This window comes from Arvicola amphibius, chromosome 7 (genome assembly GCF_903992535.2).
Source record: "Arvicola amphibius chromosome 7, mArvAmp1.2, whole genome shotgun sequence".
In the NCBI taxonomy this organism is placed as follows: Eukaryota; Metazoa; Chordata; class Mammalia; order Rodentia; family Cricetidae; genus Arvicola; species Arvicola amphibius.
The window spans coordinates 60,314,451-60,337,596 of NC_052053.1; positions in this window are offsets into that span (position 1 = coordinate 60,314,451).

The following is a 23,146-nucleotide window of genomic DNA, read 5'->3' on the forward strand; positions in this document are numbered from 1 at the left end:
TTCACACAGCTACAGGGTTTGCTCAATTATAATTACCAATATTGTCTTGGCTTGCTTGTCCTGGAGTTTTGTCCTCAAGCAAACAAGGGAAAAGAAGGGAAGGAGCAAGGGATAGAGTGATAAAGGGAGGGACATAGGAACAGAGGGACGGACAGCAAATTAAAACTACAGGAAATGGCGTGTCGTGTAGTTTAGTATGAAGTGCCTTTCAAACTTGCTCGAGACTCTAGGTTTGTTTCCCAATATCACACACACACACACACACACACACACACACACACACACATACACAGATGCACACACATGCCCTCACAATATGATAGAGGGAGACCTTCAAACTAAAACAAACTTAGAAGAGGACCAGAAATAGTTATATGTGGGTATATACATATATATTATATATAATATATCAAATGTATATGTACATTTTATTTTTCCTCTCAATATTTCTAAAACATGAAATTATGAAAATCCATATATCTGAGACTGAATTTCCTAAAATACACAGTGGCACACAGATAAGAGGTAGAGGGACAGGCTATATTTCTTAGCAAAGATATTGGAAATTCAATAGCATGGTACTTGTACTACCTCGTTTAGGTAAAGGCCCTCCTAGGTGGTTACAACATGGGAGAGAGCTCACAAGAAAGAGGCAGAATCCCATAATCTCTTGTGAAGCACAGCCCCAACAACCAAAGAATATTCCACAAAGGTTTCACTTCACTATGGTTCTAACACTTTCCAACTGTGCCACTGTGGGAACCTCAATTACAATAGACCTTTGAGGGACACAATTAGACAGTCAAACCATGTGGAAACCTTCGTACTACCCTAGCTGATCCTGCCACTATTCATCAAGTATAAACAAGAAGTGCAAAGAATACCATTATCCATAAATTGTGCGTGTGTATGTGTGTGTGTGTGTGTGTGTGTGTGTGTGTGAGAGAGAGAGAGAGAGAGAAAGAGAGAGAGAGAGAGACAGAGAGAGAGAGAGAGAGAGAGAGAGATCATTTCTCCATTTGGATTATTAGAAATAAAAATCTCTGATAACACATTTTTTTAGATATTGCCAAATTGGTCTCTTGAGACATTTTTATCAAATAATATTTCTACTGAAGAATAATAAATAAGTTTTCTTTTTATACTCAACAGTACTAGTTACCATTCTCCTAAAATAAACAAAGCTTGAAGCCAGGTATGATGGCACATGTCTACAATCCTGGTATTTAAAAGGCTGAGGTAGGAAGACCAGAAGTTCAATACTATTGTGTAAATGTACTACTTTTCCTTTATCCATTCTTTGGTTGAGGGACATCTAGGTTGTTTCTAGGTTCTGGCTATACAAATAATGTTGCTATGAACATAGTTGAACAAATATCCTTGTATTTGTATGATTGAACATCCTTTGGGTATATGCCCAAGAGTGGTATTGCTGGGTCCTGAGGTAGGTTGATTCCTAATTTTCTGAGATACCACCACACTGATTTCCAGAGTGGCTGTACAAGTTTGCATTCCCACCAGCAACGGATCCGTGTTCCCCTTACTCCACATCCTCTCCAGCAAAGGTTATTATTGGTGTTTTTGACCTTAGCCATTCTGACAAGTGTAAGATGGTATCTCAGAGTTGTTTTGATTTGCATTTTCCTGGTGGCTAAGGATGCTGAGCATTTCCTTAAGTGTTTTTCAGCCATTTGAGATTCTTCTGTTGAGAATTCTCTGTTTTGATCTGTACCCCATTTTTAATTGGATTATGTGGTATTTTGATGTCTAATTCCTTGATTTCCTTCTATATTTTGTAGATCAGCCCTTTGGCCAATGTGGGGTTATTGAAGACTATTGTATGCATGCATGTTTCTACCTCTGTTTAAAACATTTTTATGTATTGATATATATTTAATTGAGATATATATAGTATATATTTACCATATTGCAGTGTACATTTCTACCTCTGATTAGGATACTTATATATTGTTTATGTATTGATATATATTTACCATATTGCATGTATATTTGTACATTGTTTATATTTGGAGGTCATATTGTCCTCATTTATTGCACAGTTGTTTATTGTCTTAGTCTTTAAGTTAGATAGGTATTGAGAATTATATAGATCAATAGTTAACTATGTTTGTCATTTGTAATTAGACTAATCAGGTTTGTTAGATACATAGAGATTATACTCAGTATTGATAGATAATATTCAACCTCTTCAAAGAGCTGTAGAAAATGGCCTTTAATCTAACTCAGAGCTCTGTGGTAGTGAGACACAATTGCTCCTGGCAACACCGATCTATTACCCAGACAATGTTGAGCACCAAAGACACTCCACGTGGAGCCTTTCTTCTTGGCAGAACTGGCCTTTGGGCAAAGAAATGCCCATACCTCAACCACTGACAGATACAGAGTATCCATAAATGGATAACACAGGACTGTCATATCCTGCCAAGACAGGGTAAGATAGTTTTGAAAAGTTTCTTGCCTTTGAAAATGGTATGTCAGTTACATTAGGCCTTAGCCAAAGTTGGTTGCTTCAATGCTGCAAATGTGACTTTGGGTGATTGCCCAGGTAGCTAGTTGTCTCTGTGATTTGTGGCATGTTTTGGAAGTTGTTTGATTGCACTTCCTAATTACTCAGGTAACATTATTTCCCTTTTCAGATCTTTGATGGGGTTGAAGACTATATAAATGTAGTTACTTTCCTCTCATGACTTGGACAAGTTATTTATTATACAAGACTTAAGCTAGTTGGAATTGGATATTTGTACTTATTGTATATAATTTCATAGTATGTTTAGAACTCTCTTACTTAAACAAAAGGGGGAGGTGTTACGGGAGCTCCTTCCACTCCTTCAGCCAATAGCCACTGAGATACCAGCCCATTGGTATCTCTTTAAAAAAGCGGCCACTTCCATCCACGTGCACTCTGGCTTCCGGCTCCACTTCCGGTGACTAGGCTCCCTTCCTGATTGCACAGAGGGCTGTTGTCTGGGACGGTGATCTGTAAGTTTTTCCCCTTCAAATAAATAACCATTCTATTAGTCATAATTCCAAACTGGTGTGTGATTGTTTGTGACTTACGCCTTCAGTGCGGGGGTGGGGGAGAGGAATGACATCTTGAAATTTGCATGCAAATGGATGAAACTAGAAAAAATATTCTAAGTAAGTTTACCCATACCTAGAAAGATAAGCATGGTATGTATTCATTCATAAGTGGATATTAGACATTTAGCAAGGATAACGAGTCTATAGTCCACAACCCCAGAGAAGCTAAGTAAGAAGGAGAACCCTAAGAGAAATATATATAGACCTCCCTGGGAAGTGGAAATAGACAAGCTCTCCTGAGAAAATTGGGAACATGGGGGTGGGGGTAGAAGGGAGGATGGAAAGGGAGGAGGCGAAGAGAAGAGGAAGGGGAAGAACTTGAGGGATTGGTATAGTCAAGATGGGGGAAGAACAGATGGAGAGCAAAGAAAGAGATATCTTGATTGAGGGAGACATTATGGGGCTATCAAGAAACCTGACACTAGAGAAATTCCCAGGAATCCACAAGGATGAACTGGCCTTGTCTTGTAGTCAGATTGATGGCTACCTTAATTGTCATCATAGAACCTTCATCCAATAACTGATGGAAGCAGAGGCATTGACCAGAGTGGAGCTCTGAGCTGAGCTCCGAAAGTCCAGTTGAAGAGAGAGAGGAATGAGAATGTGAGGGTTGTGCCTGTGTCATGAGACCCCAGACAAGACCACTTCAGAGCCGGCATCCAATGCAAACACAAAGGAGTTTATTACAAGTCCAGGCATAGTCCACTGTCCAACGCTCTGGTGTAGCAGGTGAAGAAGAATGGCTCTGAGCATTTACAGGTCAGCATTTATACAGGGAAAAACCACAAGTGGGTCACAGCCTTGTCAGAGGGTCTTGGGGTAGCTGATGTTTAATGTGATTGGTTATGGTGAGGTGAAGTTCAGAACCAAAGAGTAAAATAGTTAAAAATACATCAGTCATGATTGAGGCATGTGGTTAGTAACTGCTATTAGTCATGTGGTTAGTGGCTGTCATCAATTGACCCTCATCAGTCAAGTGAGTTCAACTCGTTTGGGGCCATGGAGAGGGCATAAGATGGGTGCTCTTAGTTTAGTTCAAATTTGACCCTCCCAATGAGCAAAGGGGTCCAGACTATGATGGGGATATTCCTGAAACAGCTCACTTAAGGTAATGGGAGCCCACCGACTCTGGCTGACCAGGGAAGGAGCCAACTGTAAGTCTTAAGTCCTGGTCTCTGGCCTCCATCTTTGGAGGCCCCCATCCCTGTGCCCGCCACGCCTTGGCCCCCTCCTTGGAGGAGTGTCAAGACGAGCCAGCCAAAATCTTGACCCAATCTACTTAAACTGCTTCCCCGGAAGGTCCACTTTTTGGTCTCTTTTTGTGGTTTCCCCCCACCCCCCGTGGTCACATTAGTGGCCTCCTAGTTCCCCCTTGGGGAGAGCGCAGGAATCCTATTAAACCTAGATATTTCTTAATTTGGCTTCTTGTGATTTGGCTTGATTGGGATTTTTGTGTCAGCAGAGAGCTCACTTTAGGATAATTTCCTAATACCAACATAAAACCAAAGTAGGGCCTTGAACTGTGGGTGACAGTTATATGGCTGAGGCAGACTGTGGCACCAGGATTTATCCCTACTGCTTGTACTTGCTTTTTGGGAACCCGTTCTCTAGATGGATACCTTGCTCAGCCTAGATATAGTAGGGAGGGCCTTGGACCTTCCTCAAAACAACATGCCTTACCCTCTCTGAGGAATGGATGAAGAGTGGGGCATCGGGCAGGGTGTGTAGGGAGAGAAGGAAGTGGAAACTGGGATTGGTATGTAAAATGAAAAAAGACAGTTTTTTAAAAATAACATAAAAATATAAAAAATCTAAGCAGTGCATTGCTTTGGAATAATCCTTCTGTACCATGTGAATATGTATTACTCTCATTGGTTAAGGAAAAGCTGACAGTCCTGTAGCCAGGCAGGAAGTATAGGCAAGACAGGTAAACACAAAGAACTCAGAGCAAGCAGGGCAGTGTACAGAAAATGAGGTAACAAGTCAGGAGCCATATGGTGAAGCACAAATAAAGTATGGGTTAATTTACGTGTCAGAGTTAGCTAATAACAAGCTGGAGCTTTTGCCGAGCATTTATAAGTAATATTAAAGCCTCTGTGCTGGTTATTTGGGAACAGGTACCAGTACAGGAAAACTCTGCCTACAGTGAAGCATATAGTGTTGGGTAAAACTCAGATTATGATTACATGGTCTCAAATAAGAATCCAGTCCTGAAACAATTAACACCTATGTTTTAAGCTTATATTCGAGCAACTCAGGCCAGTAATGTGACAGTGGGTAAAGGTACTTGCTACATACAAGTCAGCAACCTGGGTTCCACTCCTGAAATCCAAATACTAGCTAAGAGATGATTCCCACAAGTTATTCTGTGGCCTCTGCATATGAACCATGGCATCCAAGTGATAAAATACACACATGTACACACACACACACACACACAAATAAATATTGTTAAAAAATAAGCAAGTTATTAGGTGTTCTAAGACCAAAATTATAGCTTCTATTTATCATATTGTGTTATTATCTTTCCTCTTTATTCATTTATTTGTCATATACCAGATTAACCAAATATTAGCCTATATTTACCTCTTTATAGTTATATATTAATCTGCCTTTACTCTCTTTACAGATGTGGAAGATTCCCATGGTTCACAAGACTAAGGACTCTATCTGAACTCATATATGCTAAAGAATCAGGCTTCTAAATAAATTTTGTGGTCTTATTTCTTTTTCTTTTAGATTCATTTTTATTTTTAATCGTATCTATGTGTCTGTGTGTGGATATGTGTACTTGAATGCAGTGCCTGCAGAGACCAGAATATAGCGCTGGTATCTCTTGGTGCTGGAGTTACAGGTAGTTGTGATTCACCCAGCATGGGTGCTGGGAACTGAACTCCAGGTCTCTACATGAGCAGCACGGAACCTTCACCACTGAGCCACATCTCCAGCCTCAATTTTGTGATCTTATTTCTGCATTCGCTACAAACAAGCAAAATGAGAAAGAATCAGATTCTTTCTCCACACAGCATTATTCCTATAATTCTTCGAAATATATTCCTGTTTACTTAATGTATGAAACATTAAATATGAGCATCAATGGAGTGCCTGCATTGTTTTAATATAAAAATATCTTGCACAATGTTTAAATAAGGTTAACCCATGCACGTCCTCAAACACTGTTTCCCTACAGTGGCAGTTCTCAACCTTCCTGATGCTGTGATCCTTTAATACAGTTCCTCATGCTCTGGTGACCCCAACCATAAAATTATATCCATTGCTGTTTCATAACTGTAATTTTGCTACTGTTATGAATCATAATGTAAATATCTGATATTTAGGCTGTTATGTGACCCATGTGAGTCATTTGAACCCTAAAGGGGTCATGACCCACAGGCTGAAAACAGCTACCCTATACTGATTGTGTTCAAATTCCCCTATTCTTAAACATTTTAATTTATTTTTAGAGTCTATTCTAAATGTTCTAGATTTGTATGCTGCCATTGTGTTCTGCAGCTTTGCTGAATTCATGTGTTGGTTCTAATAGATTTGGGTCACCTCTAGGGTTTAACCCTACAAATAAGATCACATTGCCTAACAGACTGACTTCTTTTCCAACCACAATGATTTTTCTTTTTCTCCCAATAAAAACCTTTGTCAAATCAGTGTCTCAGACAAAATTCAAGAGCTGTGGTCTTCCTTGTTGATAAAGCTGTCATATAACTATTTTATTTTGTTGTTGCTTATTGATTTTGTTTTCTGGATATTTTCAAACATTAATCTTATCTTTGTAAGTCTCAAAGGGAAAATCTAAACAAACTTTCCATAGCTGACTGGGCACCTTTTCGAGCCTTTAGCTGCTTAGAACTGCATAGGTACGGTTCTGCACCTAAGCTGTTAAGTACCTTTCTTCCTGTTGTGTGTTAAAAGTTGTGGGGAGGAGGAAGTTATTATGTGTGTACTATTTATCCCTTGAGATTATGCCTGAAGGGACAACAAAAAGAGAATGATGGAGGATTCTCATTGGCTAATAAACAAACTGCCTTGGCTTTTTTATAGGGCAAGATTTAGATAGGTGGAGTAGACAGAACAGGAAAAAGGAAGTGAGGTAGATGGCTCAGACAATTGCCCCACCTCTCCTCTCTGGGACAGTCGCCATGACTCTCCTCAGTGAGCCAGATGCGATGAAGCCAGGCACCAGGTCAGACATGCTGAATCTTTCCTGGTAAGACACCATTCGTGGTGTTACATAGATTATTAGATATGGGTTAGTCAAGATGTAAGTAAGAGGCTGAAACTAATGGGCAGTGTTTAAAAGAATACAGTTTGTATGTTGTTATTTTGGGCATAAGCTAGCAGGGTGGCAGGAAGCAGGGCGGCAGGAACTTGGCCCACAGCTCATCACTACAAGAGAAAGCTACCTACTTACAGGAAATGAATACCTTTAGGCAGAAACAGTTGCTATGTCCAGCGCTGACTGTGTTGGCACCGTACATTACAGACATAATGATGGCACGGTGAGGCGTGGCTCTGCAGACCAGTGTCACACAGTGTCACATACCTGCCTTTAAAAACTCTTGTCAGCCAGGGGAGAACATGCCTTTAATCCCAGTACTTGAGTGGTTGAGGCAGGAAGATTTTTGTGAGTTCCAGGCAACCCTGGTCTACAAAGGGAGTTCCAGGACAGCCAGGGCTGCAGAGAAACCCTGTCTCAAAATAACAGAACAGAACAAAACAGAACAAAAAAAACTGTCTTCGTGATTGCTAGCTTGATTCTAAACTGTGCAGAAAGACCTGTGTGTGACAGAATTGGTGCTGTTTGGTATATCACAGTACTGGGAATTAATGAGAAGGCAAGTGTAGAAGGTTTTGCTATCCCTGGGGCATGCCTCTGAGGGGCTGGCTTAGCCCAGACTATTCCTCAGCCTCTCCCTTTTTCTCCCTTGCCATGAGGTGTTGCTCATGAACTTGTTTGCTCCTGTGTGTCTGCCCTAATGCACCGCCTCATGACAGGCCCAAAACAAAAGGGCTAAGTGCTCTTGGCTGAAATTAGGAAGCACTGTGAACCTGGGCTAGGAATGTGGTTTTGTGGTGGGGTGCTTGTTTGATATGTGCATGGACCATTACACATAAATAATTAAACATTTTTTCTTCTTTGTAACTTGCTTGTCTCGGGTATTTAATATAGTAAAGGCAGGCTCACTACAAAGACTTTATAACATAATCTGCTGAAATCATCTGACTTACAACATAAAGGATAGCGCCTTCTAAGCAACCTTCATTGTGTTTTAAACCGTTTCAAACCAACAACATTTGGAAAGATGTCTATTTCCTGGTTTTGACTGACAGTGACTAGTTTTCTACCTAAACTTACAATGTGATAAAGCAAGAGCACTCTGAGGTTATTAGAAAAAGATGGTTCATCCCAAATTTGTGGCTGAATTTCTACATTATGGTTTGTTGTATCCAGAGTTCTTGATCTCAGCACATGCTGATAAGGGCCCCCACTTGTGCAACCCTTTGGATCTGTGATGAGAGAAATGCATTCCGAGAACCAGGTAATGAGTGACACAGCTCTGTGCTTGTTAATTGTATGTCTAAGAGTACCTTGCAGCGAAGACTCTGTTGTCATTGGCTTAATCTTATATTTTCTATGTGTCCCAGGGGCACATTGAAATGTATACGAGAGAACAGTAAAGTTCAAATCCAAGTAATTACACTGTAAAGATTTGGTATCTTGGTTACAATTATAGAGAAGCCCACAATAGAGTTTATTTTTCTCCAATTTCAAGTCTCCCATTTGTGATCCACCTATAGGCGGCTGTGCTGATTTATTTCACAGATTGCTCTAAAAAGGGCAGCATCGGTAATTTCCATTTACAAATCACTGCATCTTGTTGTCACTATCTTCTAAAATATTATTCTCAGCATATGTGATTCATGAAGACAGGCAGATGGTAAATTTCCCTTTGGCAAAATACATTAGACTCCTTCATTCTGTCATCTGTTTGCAAGATCTTACTGTTATGAGCTCTTATCATAACAAATTGGGTGAGACAACCCCTTTCAACCCTGAGCCTTTGGAGAGAAGACAGATCCTCTTCTCTGGTAACAGTGCAGTGCCAGGCTCAGCAGCCATCCATCACTGGGTGTTAAAGTTCACAGAGAAACCGTCTCAGTGCACACACTTTGCCATCATCTGCTCTACGCAACTCCCGTTAGGAGCTTACCAGGCAAGTTAAATGATGTCTTTTTCTGGTAGGTCACTAGTAGCATTGAGAGGAAGAAAACCTTTTGACTGTTACCATTAGGAACCAGTTCACTGAAAATGAAGCCAAATGCAGCAAGATCTGGAGTCAACACTACATGATGGAAAGGCTGTCTGAAGATGCCCTAGAGCTCTAAGCTTCTCCTTGGCAAAGTACTTGGGAAGGTGTGTCTGGAAATCCTTTCTGACTGTGTGTTGGTGATGTCATAAAAAGCTAAGAATGTAAAGACGAATTGCTATCTCTTTCCCACAGGGCTGAGAGGCTCCCTCTTGTGGTTCCTGGACTTTATCTGGGCTTCAACAAAACCAAAATGTCATATGTTTTCGGCATATGTTTTCGGCAAAGGGAAAACGTCTTCTGTGGCTGCCTTTATGGAGATGCCTGTTCAGTTCCAGGTTAATTTCTCAAATACAGTTGGTAAATGGCAGATTTGCTCACATCAGGCTTGATGCTCTACACATAATAATGTGTTTGTGAAAAGGACCTCTTCCTGAGTAACACCTACACGTCTGTTGTCTCTGCCCCCGACCCATCTCACTTCCTGTCACTTTCAGGTGCGACAGGAAGCTGGGGGAGGACAGGCTGAGACCGTTACCAATATGTAAAGAATTCTGCAGAGTCCACAGAGACATGACAATGAACGCAGTCAGCTGAAACTAAATAATTAATGGAAACAAGTAAATTAGCTAAACTGACTTCCTGAGAATGAGAGAAACGGTTTCCTGTATGCTCCTGTCAGTCATCACAGGATGAGACTGTTGGCCCTAGGTCAGAGCTGCAGAGAGTCTGTCAGATAGCAACTTCCAATCATAATTATGAAATGAAAACTCGCCAAGAATGCATAATCTGCCAGTGTGCCATGGTAGGACACCGTGATGAAAAATTGCTGTGCTAGAAAAATGACTGAGACAGCTAAGAATTCTAACTTTATAGCCAGGGCATCTCCGGACAGGTGTGCAACACCCCTGCTGAGAAATACTTCCTGGGATCTAATCTCTCATTTTACTTTTCCCTTTCTTTCATGCTGCTGTTAGAGTGATGGAGGTAATGACATGTGACTACCCAGGTATGGAGTGCTCATCTCGAGGGGTATGATGAACATAAAAGTCAAAGCTTCCAAGTCCTTGTGAACTGTGTTCCTAAGCACAAATATGTGCAACCAAAGCTGGGGAACTATGAATGGGCTAGATGTAAACACACAAGGTTGAATCCAAAGGTTAGCTAAGATTCCAGAGGATGAATGAACAAGGAGCTAGGCTGTAGGACTGTGCGGTTTGAGTATCCAAAGTCCTTCATAGGCTTCTATGTTTGTACACTTCGTTCTGAACTGGGGATAGACCCAGCCATGGTCTCTCTCTCTCTTTCTCTCTCTCTCTCTCATTCTCTCTCTCTCTCTCTCTCTCTCTCTCTCTGTGTGTGTGTGTGTGTGTGTGTGTGGTCTGTGAACTTTATATAAGCTAGAGTATTCTGGGTAGTGGTAGAAGAAATCTCAACTGAGAAAACGTTTCCATCAATTTGGCCTATAGGCAAATCTAGGAAGCAGTTTTTTATTAGTGATTGATGTAGGAGGGCCCAGCTCTCTGTGTGTGGTGCCAGCCCTGGGCAGGTGGCCCTGGGTTGTATTAAACAAAATGTAAATTGAGCAAGTTAATAAACAATGCTTCTCCATGGCCTCTGCTTCAGTTCCTGCTTCCAGGTTCCTGTCTGATTGAGGTCCTGCCCTGACTTCCTGTCTGAAGCACAATTAATAAAAGCTCAGGGTCAGAAACTGAGATTCAACCTGAAGATTCAAAAACCAAAACAGCCAGCCACTGGCTCTTACCTTGACCTCAGTCCAAAAATGGCGATCCTGCCTCCAGGAATCTCAGAAGGAGACTGTGTGTCTAAGAGCTGTTTCCTCCCATTTTGTAAACCTCTCTAGCTAGGGCTGGGATTAAAGGCGTACATCACCATCATAATAGGTATCTACCACCCAGGTTCTGTGGCAACTAGTATGAATACTTGGATTAAAGGTGTGTGTCATTATGGCTACTGAGATTAAAAGTGTGTGTTCCATAACCTGGTCTATAAGGCTGACTGTCTTATTCTCAGATCTTCAGGCAGTCTTTATTTATTAAAATACAATTGAAATACCACTGCACCCATCATAAAGGACTTTGTGGCGTTTTAAAAGAAAATGGTCCCCAAAAGGAGTGACACTTTTATGACGTAGGTACAGCCTGATGGAGGACGTGTGTTATTGTGGGGGTTGCTAAGGTCTCTTTTGTTTAAGCTTCTACAGCATTGCCATGTCCCACCATGATGGTGATGGACTGCACTATAACCAAGTCACCCCAATTAAATGTTTTTCTTTATAACAGTTGTCATGAAAAAAAGGAAGAAAAAAGATTTGTCATGGTCATAATGTCTCTTCACAGGAATAGAAACCTTAACTAAGACAGAAGCTGGTACCAGGAACTGAGCTATTAGTTTTGAAGAATTTGGACTTTGGTACTTTTAGTTAGAAAAGCAGTAGAATGCTTTAAACACAATGGTACTGATGATGATTTGACCTGGCCAGGGTTGGATCAAGAGGTTTCAAAGGAGAACAATTTTATTATGTTGCCTAGAAATTGGTCTTGTGATATTTTAATAAAGGCACGCAGAGTTTTTCTTTTGTCCCCGACCACCCAGTCGCAAATAATCACACAAAAGCCTATATTAAATACAGAATGCTCAGTCTATAGCTCAGGCTTATTACTAACTAGCTCTTACAACTTAACCCATTTTTATTAATCTACATTTTGCCACATGGTTTCGTGACTTTACATGTTCTCTAGCATGTCTTATTCCTCTGGCAGCTGGCTTGAATCTCTCTAATCTGCTCTTCTTTCTCCCTGTATCTCCATTTGTCTTTCCCACCTAGCCTTAGTCATCCTGACCACAGACCAATTCAGTTTTATTATTAACCAGTTAGAGGAATACATATTCACAGCATGCAGAAGGATTGTCCCACATCATTCTTCCTTTTTGATCTAATTAAAAAGAAAGGTTTTAACTCTAACATAGTAAAATTATGTATAACAAAAACAGTTATCAAGTAAGAATTATAGTTATAATATGTAGTCTATTTGTACTTAGAAAAATTAGAGAAAATATTTTATTACCTATCTTATCTTTATGAGTCTAAAGTTTTTTTTTACCTTTTATTGTTACTAAAAAAGAACTATAATTATAATTATTTAATCTTCAATTCCTTCAGAAACCCAAGAAGGAAATATTACCTGAGTAAGCAGGATATGCAGGTGACTTTCAAAAATATGAAAAAATGACAGAAACAATGCAGGGCCTGGACAGTCATGCAAGGTTCCTCTGTAATTTTGGGATATTCATCTTCGGCCTACCGACTTTCCTGTGAAGCAAGGAATTTTGGAGGACTGTCCTACCTTGTCTTTGCAAAGCTCAGCTGTCACCTTTCTTGTGCCTGCTGGTCTAGTTTGGACAGTAACTGTCAGCAACAGAGGCAAGGGTGATTTCTTTGCCTACATGGCTAGCTTCTGTTGTAAAGAAAACAAACTCCATATGGAGTTTCTGTAATACCCATCAATTTTTCTGGAGGACAATGGTTCTGCCAGGAGTAGATATATCTAATGGTCATGAAAACTCTGTTATTAAAACATTTTAAATACTATATTCTGTAGGTCTTTAAAGTGTTTGAAGATTACCTATCTATCTGAAATATACCTTTGTGTACCTAGAAAATGTAACTGACATGACTATAAGTTTGACTATTACAGATGTCTAACTGTATTTTGGTGATTTTGTATTTCTTCATTATACATTACATCTTAATTTAGCTCTATAAACATAATACCTTAAGAGTAGAAATATACATACAGTATAACAAAATTAATCTTAAATTTATATCAATAAACTAAAATCTGTACCAATTTAAACTATTTTGAGATTGACAGTTGTTTTTTAGATTAAGGTAGATTTAATAGTCTACCCTTTTCTCCCATCATTTCTATATCATATCACCCTTTCTTCTTTTAGAAAGAGATTGACTATGACTAATAACAGTTTATAACCAACCCCCTTAAATGAAAACAAACATTCACAAATAATATTTGGGAAATTTGAGTGTAGTTTTTTTAGACTATTTCCTGTTGATTGATGAGTGTTTGTGATTTTTGAGGGACCCTGAGAAAATGTAAAATTATGGTTAAATCCTGCCTGGAGTCAGGATCATTGCAGACAACAGTCTTAAAGCTATTCTGGATGTAGAACTCAGAGAAAACTGCAACCGACACACTTTGAAATGTTGTATCACCTGGGCCTTTGCTTTCACTGGAGATTTTTTTAGGGGGTCTTTCTCAATCAAACCTGATTATTTTTAATCCAAAGTGAATCTATATCTTCTCCTTTTCTGTGGAAATACAAGCAGAACATCTTACCCAATTAAAATATTTTTTGTTTAAATTTTGAAGTCAAGATATTTTTAAAATATATAGGTTGATTGAATTTAGCAGTGTTTGTAATCCAGTGCCTCTTAGTAGCCAAAAAATTGAAGTCAACATGATAACATGTAGGATCCAGACTCTCTGTGTATTTTCTATCTTTATAGTCTTTTAAAAGAGTTTTCTTGTTCTTTTTCTTTTCTCTCCCAAGCCTATGTATTTTTAAACATATTGTAATCCATATAGAGCTTTTTTTAAATCAAAATCTGTCTTTATTGTATATCTGTACTATTTTTTTATCTCATGAGATAAATCTTAAATCTGCTAAGTTTGTTGCCTGTATTGTTCAGCTTCATGAGTGGCACTAGAGCATGTTTGGCTCCTCCCTTGGTACTCTGAGTATCAGTCTTATGGCAGAGGTACTAGCAAGAGTCACACTCACTGCCCCAACTCTGGGAAGCAGTCACAAAGTAGCGTGCATTCCACTGCCCACAAACTTCATTCAAGTGCTCCCTAGCAGGCCTTCTCAAAAGAGTTGTCTGTGGTGCTAGTACTGAACCAGGAAGCTGTCTTTTATTTTTTTATTTTTTTTATTTTTTTATTTTTTTGGTTTTTTTGAGACAGGGTTTCTCTGCAGCTTTAGAGCCTGTCCTGGAGCTAGCTCTTGTAGACCAGGCTGGTCTCGAACTCACAGAGATCCGCCTGCCTCTGCCTCCCGAGTGCTGGGATTAAAGGCGTGCACCACCACCGCCTGGCAGGAAGCTGTCTTTTAAAGGAGCCAAATGTGACTACCAAGAAGTCATGTCTGACTCTCTTTTGTATGTCTAGAAACCATTTTTTTAAGTTTTCTCAGGTTTAATGTGGAAATTCTTGCAGAATGTTGGGCACCATATGTAAACAGTGACAGAGCTTCTCTTTTGTCCCAACCATCCAGTCCCAAATAATGACACAAAAGCTTACATACAAAGTGTGTTCAAGGAGATAAACAGATTAAGAAATTAAATAAAGAGAGTGATGACCTCAGAGCAAGATCCCACCCAGATAAACTTCAAATTTGTGAAAATGAATTAAAGAAAATATTAGAACCAGATGTGAGTGAACGTCCTTGTGGTTTGAGTGTGCATCTTTTGGGTATATACCCAAAAATGGTATTGCTGAGTCATAAGATAGATTGATTTCCAATTTTCTGAGAAACTGCCATACTGATTTCCAAAGTGGCTGTGCAAGTTTGCATTCCCACCAGCAATAAAGGAATGTTCCCCTTACTCCACATTTTCTCCAGCATAAGTTGTCATTGATGTTTTTTATTATAGCCAATCTGAGATGGGTACTGATCTTTTTGAGTTAATCTTGTATACTGTCTTATTACTGAAGGTTTTTATCAGCTGTAGGAGTTTCCTGGTAGAATTTTTTCGGGACACTTATCATATCATCTGCAAACAGCAAAAGTTTGAGTTCTTTATTTCCAATTTGTATCCTCTTGATCTCCTTTTGTTGTCTTATTGCTCTAGCTAGAACTTTGAGTATTATATTGAATAGAATGGAAAGAGTGGACAGCCTTTACTTGTTCCTCATTTTAGTGAAATTGCTTTGAGTTTATGTCCTTGTAGTTTGATGTTTGCTGTTGGATTGCTGTGTATTGATTTTATATTTTATATTTTAGGTATATTCCTTGTATCCTGATCTTTCCAAGTCCTTTATCATGAATGGTGTTGAAATTTGTCAATGGATTTTCAGCATCTAATGAGATAATTATTTGTTGTTTTTTCTTTCAGTTTGTTTATATGGTGGATTACATTGCCAGATTTTTATTTGTTGAACCACCCCTGCATCTCTGGGATAAAGTCTAGTTGATCATGGTGGATGACTTTTCCTGATGTGTTCTTATATTTGATTTGTCAGTATTTTATTTAGTATTTTTGCATCAATCCATGCTCATTAGGGATACTGGACTGTAATTCTTTTTCTTAGCTGTATCTTTGTGTGGTTTTGGTATCAGGGTAATTGTAGCCTCATAAAAAGGGCTTGACAATGTTCCTTCTGTTTCTATTAGTTCTTCTTTGAATAATTATGAACTGAAACTATCTGACCCAAGACTTTTTTTGGTTAGGAGACTTTTGATGACTCTTTCTATTTCCTTAGGGGTTATAGGCCTATTTAAATTATTTATCTGGTCTTGATTTAATTTTGGCATGTGCACCATCTTGAACATTGTCCATTTCCTTTAAATTTTCCAATTTTGTGGAGTACATGTTTTTGAAGTATGACCTGATGATTCTCTGGATTTTCTCAGTGTCTGTTGTTATGTTCCCCTTTTCATTTTTGATTTTGTTAATTTGGATATTCTCTCTCTGTCTTTTGCTTAGTTTGAATAAAGGTTTCTCTATCTTGTTGATTTGCTTATAAAACCAACTCTTTGTCTCATTGATTCTTTGTATTGTTTTCTTTGTTTATATTTTATTTATTTCAGACCTCAATTTGATTATTTCCTCTTGTCTACTCCTCCCGGGAGAGTCAGCTTCTTTTTTGTTCTAGAACTTTCAAGTGTGTTGTTAAGTTGCTAGTGTGAGATCTGTCCATTTTTTATTAATGTAGGCACTTAGTGCTATGAACCTTCCTCTTAGCACTACTTTCAAAGTGTCCCATAAATTTGGTCATGTTTTGCATTCATTTTCATTGAATTTTAGGAAGTGTTTGATTTTTCCTTTATTTCTTCCTTGAGCCAGTGGTGATTCAGTTGAGCAGTGTTCAATTTCCATGGGTTTGTGGACTTTCTGCGATTAATGTTGCTGCTGAATTCTAACTTTAAGTCATGGTGATCCGATAAAATATAGGGGGTTACTCCAATTTCTTGTGTATCTGTTGAGGTTTGCCTTGTTATAGAGTATGTGGTTGATATTAAAAAGATTCCATAAGGTGCTGAGAAGAAGGCATATTCTTTTGTGTTTGGGTGGAGTATTCCATAGATGTCTGTTAAACACATTTGAACATCTTTTCCAAAGTAACATATACTTAGACTCAAATTTTAAAGTCAAGATACCTTTATAGTACCTATGTAGGTTTAGGTTAGCAGCCCCAAGAATCAAAATTTTCTCAACAGTTAACTCATTAACAGTTAAAAATAAGAAAACATAGAAATACACATAATCCAGATATCTGTGTATATTCCATCTTGACATGGTTTTTAAAAATCTATTCCTTCTTAATATTTATTTTATTATCTTTACTCCTTTAATCTATGACTGTCTTATTCTTTCTTTTCTCTCTCCTAAGCCCATGCACATTTATCCCACACTGTGGCCCATTTAGAGGTCTTTTTTAAATGAATCTGTCTTTATTGCTTATCTGTAACCCTTTTCTGACCTGGAGTGCTAAGGCTGAAGCTTTGTCTTTTGTCTCCACCCAGTCCAACATGGTAGAGGTATGTTCCCCACCCTGCTCACTACTCCAGCTCCAGGGACACCATGAAGCAACTTGTAGCACTCTGTCCACAAACTCCATTTAAATTCTCAATACAAGTCCTCTTGAAAGCTTCAGAGCCATTAATGCTACCAGCACTAACCAGGAAGCAGGCTCTTAAGGAAGCCATGCCTCTGCTCACTACCAGCAAACAGAGCCTATCTGAAAAATGTGGCTACCAAGAAGTTCCAATTAACTCCCATTTTTTGTGGGTCTACAAGTCCCTTCCCTTTTTTTGGTTTTATAGGTTTTATGTGGATGTACACTGCCTAACATTGGGCACCATTATGTAAAAAGAGACTTTTTTTCTGTTTCCTGGCCACCTGGACCTGAATAATCACATAAAACTATATTAATTACAACACTGTTTGGCCAATGGCTTAGGCATATTCCTATCTAACTCTCATATTTTAAATTAACCATTTCTATTAATCTGTGTATTGCCCTGAGTCTGTGGCTTACCAGTATGGTTATAGCATCTTTCTCTTTTGGCAGCTACATGGTATCTGCCTGATATGGCTTTCTTTCCTCCTCTATCCCTGTTTGGATTTTCCAACTTGTTATATTCTGACACATAGGCCAAAACAGTTTTTTTATTAACCAATGGTAATAAAACATATTCACAGCATACTGAGGTGAATCCCACATCATCTGTTAGTTTCTTTATTTCTTTGTTAAGTTTCTGTCTGGCAGTTCTGTCCTTTGGTGAGAATGGGGTGTTGAGGTCTCCCACTATTTGTGTGTCAAGGTTGATGTGTGATTTAAGCTTTAGTAATGTTTCTCTTACAAATGTGGGAGCCCTTGTATTGTGGCATAAATGTCTAGAATTGAGACTTTATCTTGATAGTTTTTTCCTATGGTTAATATGAAAAGTCCTTCTTCATTTCCTTGGTTGTTTTTAATCTGAAGTCTATTTTGTTAGGTACTAGGATAGCAACATTGGCTGGTTCTTAGCTCCATTTGATTGGAAAATTCTTTTCCAATCCTTTACTCTGAGGTAATGTCTGTCTTTGAAGTTGAGATGTGTTTCTTGTACGCAGCAAAAGGATGTGTAACATATATGGTACAGGTCTCACTACTGTACCTTTTGTGAGCTGGGCAAGGGCCTGGAGATTAAAGGAACACACAAGAGACATGGGTTATTTGTGAGGAGAGAATGCTGAATGCCAGTTATTCAAGCTTAGAAAAAATTTATATGCCTAACTGCTGCACAATGAAAATCCCCCAAGCAGGTGGGAAATTACCAGACTCAAGAGTAAACAAATTCCCTAAGCTAACCATCAGTGGGTTGCAGAGGGAGCACAGGAACAAACAGGATGTTTAGTTGGAAACTGCAACAAGATATTTGGACAGAAACTGTCCTCAAGATAAACCCTGGGAGAAGGGGTAGCCCTGTGGGCCCTACAAATCCCCCTTTATTATAAATTACATGACTAGGCCTGTCTTAGGTGGCATTGAACATCAGGCAACACCCCTTACCTGTCATGAGAAAGCATCCAGATCAAAATACATTTCCTGTCTTAGGTTGGGGCAGCTCCCCAAACACCTTTCCTGTCATTGGCTCACAAGTCACCCATCACCATGTTCAGCTAGATTTGCACTGAAGGATCCTCTGGGGCAACAGCTAAGAGGACTCGCCGAATGGTGACATTGACCTGAGCTTGCCTCTAGCTCTGATGTCATGAAAGATGATGCTCCAGCACATATAAGCGCTCCAAAGGAGGCTGTGCCTGCTCAGTCTTTAATGAGTCTGCTTGTAAATTGGAGCTCTGTAAGTAAGGTCTCAGTGCTGGTGGGAGGAACCCTGGTATTGTTAACTAGAATAATCTCAAGAGTCAATTTGTAAATTGTTCACTACAGGGTCCGTGAATGCCAGCATTAAACATTATCACTGTATCTGTTAAATTGTAGCCTAGCAGTGGTCTTGAACCAAGACCAATTGCAAATTTAACTGCAATATTTATTTTGAGAGGCTGGAAAGATGGCTCATTGGTTAAGAGCACTGGCTGCTCTTCTAGAGGTCCTGAGTTCAATTCCCAGCAACCACATGTTGGCTCACAACCATTTATAATGAAATCTGGTGCCCTCCTCTGGTGTGAAGGCATACATGGAGGCAGAATGTTGTATACATAAAAAATAAATAAATAAAAATAAATATTTTTTAAAAAATATTCATTTTGAGCGGCAAAGGCATTTGCAACCTGCCCCAATAAGGTATCCATTGTGCTATCAGAAGCAACTGACTGACTAATGACTAATGACTGACCATTATGGCTGCTGTAAAGTCAAAATCTCTTCTTGTTCGATGCAGGGTGAGTTGATCATCATGGGATGGGTTGACAGGTCCTCCGCACCCAAACACCACAGCAGAACCCCAACAGCAATGCTTCAGTTGACAAACCTGCTCAGAACATTTGAAAACTCCAGAAATATTAGCAGGATGATAAAATACAATTTTTTGTTGAATGGGAATAAAGACTCTAGCAGGAGGTGGTAATGCACTCGGCCCAAAGTATGGAAAGATTCCTATCATAACTCAAGGGCCTAGGTCAGTAGTGACTGACTGGAGCCGGGAAAATTCTGCTAACAAAAGTATCTACAACTAAGGAATTTTCCAAAGCCCTGTGATAATATTTTGGGTAGTACCCAAAGGCACAGCGGGTTTACCTGTGCTAAAATTGGTAGTAAGAAATAGAGTCACACAGGGCTGTCCAACCCCACTGCCTGAAACAGAGGATTCTTCACCAGTGTCTATCTGATCTCTTGGCCCTGTCCTGTCCTCAGGCTCCTGGACAGGAAAATCCAAGCATGCACCAGGTGCTCAAGGACCCACACTGGACTGTCAGCATCCTGCAGGAAAACACAAACAGTCCCTCTTCCCGACAACAGTACAGGATCTGAACCACACCAAGTGCATCTGCTAGATTCTTCCATTTGATATGAAGCATTCCAGAAGAAACTGGCCTCCAATGCTGGTCGGCTGTGGTATGAAATTGAGCATCAACAGTCAAAAAATGTTAAATGTATAAAATAAAAGATAAATGATCTCTGTGGGTGGAACCATATTCCCCCTTTTGTGTTTTTTTGCCAATAGGCTTTGAGCGTACGATGCACTCACTCCACTATAGCCTGTCCTTGAGAATTATAAGGTATTCCTGTTTTATGAGAAATCGAGAACTCAGAGCAAAATTTAGCAAAGCCAATGCTGGTGTAGGCTGGCCCATTGTCAGTTTTTATAGTTTTTAGAACTCCCATGTAGGCAAAAACCTGGAAGACTGACTTTTAGCATCCCTTAATTTTTCTCCTGTATGGGCTGAAGCAAAATTAAGATGAGAATATGTATCCATGGTTACATGAACATATTGTATATGCTCAAAAGAAGGAGCATGGGTAACATCCATTTGCCACATGTGATTGGGGGCATGCCCATGATTATCTCCCAAATGGGGAACAGCTAAAAGTTCTGTACACAGAGAACATTTTTTTTAACAATATCAGTGGCCTTCTCTTGAGGCACATTAAAATGAAATCTTAAAGATCCAACATTGAGGTGAAAATGATTATGAACTTTTTCTGCAGCTTCATAAGATTCTTGACTAAGTGCACAAATTTGGCGAGTAAGCTGATCAGCCAATGCATTCCCCTTGCTCAAGGGACCAGGGAGGTCAGTATGTGTCTGCAAATGCCCTATGTAAATGGAAACAGATCAGGCCCAAAGCAATGTTTGAATAGCCAATAACTGCATCTGGTCTTGAAATACAGAGAAAATATAAGCTACAATATCCAAAGGTTAAATGGAATATCAACGTATTTTTCTAGGGCTATATGTACAGCGATCAATTCAGCCACCTGAGCAGATTTAACATCAACAGGCTGAATATCAAAATCAGGAGGGGAGGCTACCACAGCTCCCATCAGTAAACACATTCCAAGCCCCTGCCAGAGCTTGCAAAAAAAAAAAACTTTAGGGAAGCATACTGGGTGGTTTTTGAAAAAGGTTACCAACCTATCAGAAGGATAATGAGGATCAAACTTGTAGGAATTAGTACACAAAAACAAGGCCCAGTCAAAACAAATTTGCAGTGAAGTTATTTCTGCCTGGGTATATGGTGTAATAACCTTATCAGGTAACATTCCAAAGGTTTGCAAACTTAGTTTATATTCTTTCTGAATAACACATAGCACAGCAGAGGTGTATGAGATAAATTTTTGCAGGTGACACATGTTCATGTACCCAAAGGATGGGTTCTTATTGCCAAAAAACTCCAGTAGGGCTATGCTGAGAGTAGAAAATTATCAACAGCGGAGGCTGATTAGAGTCAATAGAATGAATACAAGCAGAGGCAAGCTTTTCTTTAATTAAAGTAATACATTGCCTTGCCTAAGGTATCAACTTACCAAAGGAGGATGGATCTGGATTCCCCTGAAGAATGTCAAAAAAGTGGTTTTAAGGCTCCTGTAGGAATTCCCAAACTGGGCCAGACCCAACTGAGGTCTCCAAGCAATTTTTGAAAATCATTCAAAGTGTGTAGTTTATCTAAGTAAAGAATAACTTTGTGTGGTTTCACTCCTGTCTGCAACAGCTGACGCCCCAAGGATTGATATGGAAACTGTTGTACCTTTTTAGAGGCTGTCATCAACCCAGCATGTGCTAGGCATTCCTGCAAGTCAGCAAAAGCATCAAAAACCATATCTGGGTCTTTTCCAGCTAATAGGATGCCATCCATATAATGAAAGATATACAGTTGAGAATACTTATACCTTATTGGGACAATAATCCAGGTAACAAACATTTGGCAAATGATAGGACTATTAGCCATGCCTTGGGGTAATATCACCCATTGGTAGATCTATATGGTTCCTTGAAATTTATAAATGGTACACTGAAAGCAAATTTATCAGAATTTTTTGGATGCAGTGGAAGCAAATTTATCAGAATCTTTTAAATGCAAAGGAATGGTGAAAAAACAATCTTTCAGGTCAATAACTAAAAAATGGTATCCTGCAGGAATACTCACAGGCTGAGACAGCCCAGGTTGAGCTGCCCCCATAATTTCCATACAATCACTTACTGCTCTTAGATCTTGCAGTAGCCTCCATTTACCAGACTTAATAACTTAATAACAAAGATAGGAGTATTCCTGGGAGAAGCGGATGGCATTATGCATCCTGCCTCTAACTGTTCCTGTACCAGGGTATGAGCAGCCTGTAATTTTTCCTTACTTAGGGGACATTGCTCTACCATACAGGTTTTTCAGTTTTTCATTTTATGGAAATGCTTTCTGGCTACTCTGCAATGGCCCCTAAGAAAAATTTCCCAACCCTGCATGCTGTCTGGGTAACTGTTGTATTATTTTCTTGTCTGCTAAAATTTGCAGGTCTCCCTGCAGATTTTTGTCCAACCCCTGCCCAGGGATAAATTCTTGATCTGTTAACATGCACTGCACAGGTTCAGTGGTCAGAACTGCTCCCATAGCTTGCAAAATATCTCCTTCACACAAATTGAGAGGAAGGTATTCTAGGAAAAATGGTTTTTAAATGCCCTTATTGCCTTCTTCATCCTTCCAATCTAAATATTGGGTACTGCATTCTGGAGAACTGGCCATTCCTATCCCCTGTAATGCTATAGAGGCTGGCTATAGAGGCCAGGATGCAGGCCAGTGTTTTTTAGCAATCACAGAAGAATCAGCTCCTGTATCTGGAAGGCCTTGGAACCATTTCCCATTAATTGTTAATTTAAGTTTGGGGCAGTTCTCTAAATTAGAAACCCAAAATGCTCCAGAGATTCCCGTGAAGCCAAACCCTTTGTCCCCTTGTTCTTGTTTACAGAATGGATTAGTAGAGCAAAACATGGGCAAAAGCAACAGTTGAGCTATTCTG